Source organism: Corvus kubaryi, unplaced genomic scaffold (genome assembly GCF_017639235.1).
Source record: "Corvus kubaryi isolate FWS band 111438036 unplaced genomic scaffold, C.kubaryi_AGA036_p1.0 37398, whole genome shotgun sequence".
Lineage (NCBI taxonomy): Eukaryota > Metazoa > Chordata > Aves > Passeriformes > Corvidae > Corvus > Corvus kubaryi.
The window spans coordinates 15957533-15965735 of record NW_024581137.1 but is presented as its reverse complement, the minus strand read 5'-3'; positions in this window follow the sequence as shown (position 1 = coordinate 15965735).

Here is an 8203-nt window from a genome sequence, read left to right as displayed (position 1 = left end):
CTCCTGGCTGCCAGGGCACTGCTGGCTCATGTTCAACTTGTCAATGACCAGGACCCCCAGGCCCCTTTCTGCAGTGCTGCTCTCCAGCCTCTCATTCCCCAGTCTGTCCGTACACTCAGGGTTGCCCCAACCCAGGTGCAGAATCTGGTACTTTCCCTTGTTAAAATTCATACAGTTGGTGATTGCCCATCTCTAATTTGGTGAGGTCTCTCTGCAGGGCCTCAAGGCAGTTCACATATCCTCCCAATTTTGTATCACCTCCAAACTTAGTATCCCTTCCAGTTCTGCATCCAAGACATTTATGAAGATGTTGAAAAGCACAGGGCCTAAGATGGAGCCCTGTGGAACCCCACTAGTGACAGGTGCCAGTCTGATGTTATTTTGGTCCAAAGGCTTTCCTGTGCCACAGCAGGGCGGCCCTTCCAGGATGTGAGACATTTGTGTCTGGAGGGCTTACCCCAGGTTGCACTGGGATCTGTTTTGAGGTTGAAAGCATAACCCTGCTGTCACCTCCTGGTGACAGGAAAGTGTTTGGCTGGAGAGGAGCACACATTCTCTGGAGCTGGAAGTACATGTGCTCCTGCAGTCCTCCTGTATAAGCCATGTCTTACAGTCACTGATTTCCCAGTCACTGCCACTTATGCCAGTCCCTCAGGTGAAGAGCTGCCTTGGAAAAGCCTGCCCTCCACCTTCCTTTGCTTTACTCTTGCTGTGGAGATGGTACATCCACATTCAATCCTTTCATGCAGGCTCCCTTGGTCTGACTTTTCAGAAGAACACGCAAAAATGTATATTTCTACGTACAAGGATTTTTTTTAAAAGTGTGTCTTTGCACTGATACTATAAGAAATGAGAAATTATATGTACAAGGTAAATTTTAGTTAATTTTGAATATGGTTACTTAGTCAGTGAACCTGGAGCTAGATTTTACAAAATCCAATGTCTAGCCTGTAAAATCCTCCAAGGTTGATCAGTTTAAGCTTGGCTTTTGAATACTTGAACCCGCAAAGTCCAAAAATGGTCAGATCCTGCCCTGCTGTTTCCTATTTTAAACACAAAGTAAAACTGAATGAAGCAGAGTGGGAAAAAGGCAGCTGAGGACAAGCAGGTTGCATTAATGTGAAATAAAATCTATCTTCCAGCTCTGCAACGAAGTAGCCAAGCATCTTCTGCTTCTCACAGGAGAAAAAATGCTAGAATTCCATGTGCTGAACAGAACCCAAGCACTGTTGCTGTCACACCAAACCTGCAGTGCCTGACAACAGGGATCACTGACCTGGCTGGCAGTTAGAGTGAGGTACTGAAGGAAAAAAAAAGAAGGAAAGAAAAAAAAAGAAAAAAAAAAAACTGAAAAAAAGGAAAAATAATGGAAAAAAAGAAAAACCATTAAAACAAGGAAGAAAAAAAAAAGAAAAAAAAGAGAAGAAAGCTGAGCTGTTTTGAAGATATTATCACCTTTTAGAATTTTGTCTGTCAACAGCTTTCTGGAGATGTTAACACAACCTGTGCTGGATACGAACTGCCAGGAAGGCACAGATGTGATCAGTCACAGATCCTGTCAGGCACACGTTAAATTCCAAGTGAACCTCCAATATTTCACTGTAGCTACTTTTGGGTACATACCAGATGCAGGATGAAGTTTTTTCTCTGTGCAACTCCTTCCACAAAACTTTCTTTTCCTCCACCAATCTAATGTATTGCACCCTATTTCTCTGCTTCTTGCTGGCTGTTGCACCAAGTTCACCAGCCATGACACACCCAGCAAGTCACTGGCAGTAATAAAGTTTGTTATTAAATGACTGGCAGGCCACTGCCACAGGGAGATGAAAGGAGAACACAGAGGCAGAGGTTGATGGACTCCTCAGCATAGATCATCCTTGCATTTCAAAATGTGAGGTCTGTACATCCTGCTGGCCCCTTGCAAAATATTTTCAGTACCAAGAGTGCACAGCAGCAGGCACAGCAAGCAGGGGATTACTTAAGACAGCTAAGGATGGGGCTTAAATTTAAATTCTGCCCTTAATCAGGGAATGAAAGCCTAGCTGCAGGCAACCGGCAGGCACTTTCCTCAGGAAATAATTCAGTGCCTGGATTCCTCTTCTGAAGATTACGCGCCTGAATTTCTTATTTCAAGAGAGTTGCTTATCTTTTCAGCTGGGTTAAAGCAGAATCACCAAGTGTGCGGGGCATCTTTATCTCCCCCACCTCCCTCCAACCTTGCTCTCCTGAGAGTTCATCTATCTGATTTTGTCAGGTCACTCTCTCAGATGATGCCCAAGCTGGATCCTTTCAATGCAGTCCTCAGCTACAAACACTTCCTAGGTTTGCTACCCACATCCATCCTGGTTTTACAGCCTCTTCCCTTGTTCCCACCAACCTGCAGCATGAAGCCATGTCTCTCCTGTCAGAACTGTCAGAATTGCTTCTCTGCAAATTCCTCAGTGCCTCTTTCCTCAGTTGTACATCTCCACACCATGCCCTGTGCTGCTGGGCTGCTTGCACTCCTTACATACATCTTCCTCCTCACTCCCTCGTCGTTCCTCTCTCTCCATCAGTTTTTAGGTGTTGCCCTCGGTGCAGCACAGCTCTAACAATGTGCCCAGGCCTCAGCTGTCAGGCGTTTACTCTCTTCTCCTCCAAACCCCTTTCTGAACAGTGCCTTCTTCTCCAGGACCTCACACACTCTTGTCCTGTGTCAAGTTTCATCTAAAGTCCACAGTCTGTGGGATGAATCTTGCAGCCTACTGACATCTCAGACTTGTGCTCTCTTGAAGCAGCTACCTACTACTATAAATCTAAACACACATTAATAGCATTTGGAAAGGTAAGAGTCTGGTTTCAAAAACACTTTGTAAGTGAAGAACTGGGCAATAGTAATGCATTAGGTTTCTTACATGTGAATTAACAGATGAGATACTTTCATATTTATACAGCAATTATTTTAACCTGATGATTAATTACTATGAAATTGTTTGGTCAAAATCTCTCTGTGCTTGAAAACATGCAATTGCTTTTAAATAAAGCTCATTAAGTGATTCATAGAAGATGACCAGTTAAGCACTGGCTTCAATAAGAACAGATGACACCACCTGGTATTTCTGGTACAGTCTGCATTTCAGACAAGAGCAAGCTTTGTGTTCACATGAAAGCACATATTTTGGGCATCAGTAAACATGCTAAATCTGACTGGGGGGATGCATAATAGGGGAGAAGGCCAATGCTTTTGCTTATGTGACTACACTGAGGTTTCAGGACTCCATTTGATTCTTTTTCTTCCTTCAAGGAGTGCAGAGAACAGACTGTTTCACCAACTGGAGCAGTTGCACTGAACTGTAAACAGGTGATGCTTGAAAGCCTGTCACTGAGTCTCCTGATCAGAAGTAACAACCAGCAAGCACTGGAGGACAGGCACGTACACACGCAGTGTACACACTGCAGTGCTTGGGTTATTCAGCTGCTAACTCAGAGCTGGTAATAGTTCACAGCTCCAACAGCCACTGTGTAGGGCACTCAGCAAACTGTGCTTCCAAAAGAGCTCCTTGGCTTTTCAGTAGCATGAGGAGACAAATCCTCCCCCAAACTCTTTCCACAGTGTGTGTAAGGTGGGGGTGGGTGAGTGCCCTCAGCGCAGCTCCTAACAGGCAGGATTCAGCAGCCACACCATTAAAGGGTCCAATAGCTTCAAATAACAAGGCTTGAAACATTCTGCCTCTGGTGCTTGCTGTGCCTGCAGGATGATAACCTTTGGGCTCACAGCCACGGCTATATGGATCCAAGATTGTGTGACAAAGAGCCGAAGGACATTTCACGGCACCTTGCTCTGTAGCGGTGAAGTAGCAGGTTAGAAACCAACTGGCAATTTCACAGAAAACAATTGATTTTCCCTTTAAGTGCCATACAGGGAAACCATTTCTCTCTCAACTCGTGATCAAGGGAAATGAAAGATGAGGGAAGTGAAATAAAATGTTTCTTTCCTATCAAGTTATTTCTCATATGCAGCTCTAAAAGAAAGGAAATATTCCAACAAAGGAAAATTTCAGGCTAGCCTAAGGAAGAACATGGTAACTCCAGAGAAGTAGCTCCCTTTGGAAAGAGGTGGTGCAATTTTAGAACAAACCAGTAGACAAAAATGCCTTTCTTGCTTGCTGCAAATAAAGGCACCATGATTTTGAAATATGTACCATGTAGTAAAACTCTAATTGCCCACTGCCAAATTTTCATGCATATTTTGTGTGGTGCTGGGTAGATGTATATTAAGCAGGACTGAGGCACCAAAACTGTAATTTTTGCTCACTACCGCATGGAGCAACAAAAGATTTCAGGCAGGATATGGTGAGAATCTGTGGAACATCACTTCAAGAGAGGCCATGTGCAGAAAAGACTCTGATTCAGCAATTTTGATCTTTCCTCTTGATCTTTTAGAAATAAAAAAGGAACTTCTATAAAATGACTCTTGACTATGAATGATGAGTCATTCTGCTTTTCAATAGAGCAGCAAGTTGCCAAGGGACCCTCTTCAAGGTTTTGTTTTGAGTGCCTGAATAAAACCCACATTTTTAAAGGTTTTCTACTACTTAGAAAGGAAGTGAGGAAGGAGATGAAAACAGATGAAAACTTGACTTAGCTGACTGTATGACTGTGTCACCCAGGGAAATGTGACGCAAATTATACAGCACAACTTGGTTGATATGAAATTGGTTTAAGTCAATTTTTTGTTAACACCCCCCCTTGCAATCCTGCCTCTTCCAAAACCCCAAATCTGGATTTGTGCATAATTTGACTTCAATATGTACATCTTATGCCAGAAGATTTTACACACAGGAATTTGAGAAGCAGCAGGAAGTACCACAGCAGAGGGCCCAATCTCCAGCATTCACTCATTACATTACAGCAAATAATTCAAGCCATTTTCTGTGTTCACACTAAAAACTGCACTCATTTTCTCAGCTGACTTTCTCTTCTGGGTTCACTTGTAGTGCTCAAAGTTACTGCCATGAAAGTGATTACTAATTTAAGCCCCAAATGGAATTATTCCCAAGCAGTGATTTTCAATTCATGGGCAGTAGGTGCCACTTGGATCAAAAAGCAAGAACGCAGCTCAGGTCTTTGGTATTCCAACAGAAATGATTCTATGGCATATCAACAATGCATAAAGGTGGCACACCATATGTAATACCTTACTGGAATGAGGGAGAACTAGGATGTTATCACGGACATTGATGCTGCTGGAAATCTTTCTTGATGCCCACTCCAGTGCCACATTCCCACTTACCACACACACACTTCTGGGAAACAAGGGGAGAGATGCAAGGAAGATGCATGGACAGAAGGGCAGGGGACTGGACCAGCGTGCTGGTCTTCTCCAGTTCACACCCCACGTGTTTCTGGGGGTACTTCATGAGGTAAAAGTCAGCAGGCTGCATTAATTTGGAGGCTACCAGTCCTAAGGTACCCCTTTCCTACCTGACACCACAACTTGGCTGTGCACATTCCTCAGGAAAAACTGCCACCTGTTCTGCTGCCACACTTCAGACACAGCAGAGCTGCACCCATTGAAAGGAATTCTTTTTCTGGCGTGATAACATTAAGGTTACGTGTAATCAAATTCCTCCACCAGAAGCTGCATGCTGTCTCCAAAACCAGTAAACACCCAAGGCCAAGGTCAGCATTCCTGCATGTTCTTACAGCTGTTAAGTGCCATCAAGCTGTTACACAAATAAATCACACTAAGCTATGCTACATGCTAAGGTGTGCAACAGAGCAGGGCAATTTGCTGCAGGTGAGAGATGCTCATTAAATGCAATTAATAAACACTACCTGTGCACTGAAGGGCAGAGGAGCTAATTATTGGAAGACACTGTGTACAAATAATGTTTAGTTATGAAACCAAGACATTCTCACACGAAATCTCAAGGGGAGGGGGAAATGACATAAATCAGAAGAATGATCCAAGCCAAGCCATAGCTACAAGACACAGCAATCCTAAAATTAATGAACCCCACCACTGTCCTCACTGTGGTTATTAGGCCCCTCTGTTAGTCAGATTTTATGAAGCACCCTAGGATAGGGCCAGCAACTTCCTTTGTGTAGTACTCACTTGGGCATTCCAGGGAAGCCCATGCTGGAGCTCACAGGCATGGTGCTGGCACCAGGCTGCCAGTGGGAAGCCTCTGACAGGGGTTTGGGTTACATTCATCAGCCCCCTCACAGTTTACATCCTCATCAGTTTTCTTTCAATCACAGAGTCTTCAAGGCTGGCAAAGGCCTCTAGGATCATGGAAGTCCTCCAGAACTTCTAGAATTCAGCAAGGAAACAGTAAGGAAGGTGGAATTTTACACATAAGCTCTTGTCACTCCTTCGGTTTACTAGAATAATATTTCTTAAATGCTAACAGAGCAAACCACAATTTTCCACATGAAGTGAAAATAGCAAATGAAAATGTTTATCGGTCTCACATAATGACAGAGCAATGATTTGAAAGTATGGTATTTCAAGAGAAACAAACTCCTTGTTTATCACCAATGGCTGCAATTATGTTGTCAAGTGATACATGAGTGTTTTGATTTCCTCTTCCTGCTGTCTTTTTACCTTCAACTTATATTGTAAGCTTGACACTGTTTATTCATGTACTATTACAGAACCACTGAGAGGGGTTATTATTGAAGAGTATTTATTTTTCAAAGCAGTCACGCCATGAAGCCGCAGATACAGCTAAAGCTTAACCCTACATCCTCCTCCAAAGCAGCACGGCCGTGATGTTAAAAACACCCCACTAACCCAAACAAAACAGCATAAGGAGGGGGTTAATGACCACCTGCACATGCCAACTCCAGCTCAGTGCCTCACCCACAGCACAAGGGCATGGACTTAACCCCTAGAGTGAGTCCAGAAAAAGGCCACAAAGGTGATCAGATGCTGGAGCACATCTGCTATGAAGACAGGCTGAGAGAGCTGGGGTTGTCCAGCCTGGAGAGAATAAATCTCCAGGGAGACTTTGTAGCAGCATTCACAAGTTACGGCACTGGTGGCAGAGCTTGCCAGCAATTACTTCCTTGGGCAGCAGAACAGACCCCAACATTGGGTAGGATGTTGTCCTATAGGATTCAGACTCCAGGTAACATGTTCAGCTCCTTCTTATTTAATAATCTACAGGTAATATGGAATAAGAACTTATTTGTGTTGCTGTTGTTGCTTGCCTGAGCAAATGTTGCCTGATCGCTCTAAACTGTCATTACTCAGCCATAGCAACAAAACACACAGATACATCTACTTGCAACAGAGCCCCTGGTTTGCCTTTGGAAAAAAATTAACACATCCTTTTGCATGAGAAACTGTTGGCTCATCTGAGACACCAGGACTTGGTATTTGCCTAACTTTGTCTCTTACCTGAAGCTTAAAAGTATCTCCATTAGCCACAACCTTCAGCCACATTGAAGAATAAATACCCAGCACCAGGACCTTTGGTAATGTCTAAAAATAGTTCAATAAACACTCTTAGCCTTTTCTAAGAACAAACTTGTAGGTGGGCTTAAAGCATTTGGTGTCATTACACTTATGAACAATTTTGCTCCTTGAACTAAATTCAAGAAAGCCTGGCTTTCTTCTGCTCAAAGTCCCCTCCTAACTCAGAAGAGCAGAAAACAGAGATAGGGACCATAAGAAAACTTAAAACACCATAAGCCTTCTAATACCTGCTGGAAGAACAGGTGTAATGGATGTTTATGTTCCAACCTGTGTTGCACTACTCTGAGCTCACATCAGCAGGTATTGCCCATCTCATTCTGAATCTGCTCTGCAGAAAATACCTTGGGACATGAGTCTGCAGTTGAGCTATGAAAGCTCTTGTCTTTGGTGTTCAAGCACTCTTATAAACAAAGATGGAAAAGGTTTCCCCTGCATACCTCAACAAAAATGAGACCTGAATAAGCAGCACCTGGAAAAAAACATACAGCTCACACCCAGCATGCATTTCAAAAGCACAACTGCAGAGACTACTGTGACAGAATGTTGGCTTCAACAGAAACTTTAAAACTGAACAAATGGAAGACAACATTAACCACAGCATTCCCTGAATGACTGAAGTCATTCCCTGGAATAACATGATCAGATCATTGGAATTTCACTTTTTTATGCCAGAAAGGGAAAAGTTCTCTTACCAAAGAAACAGGAATTGAAGTACTTCATTGATATTCCCCCACTGGG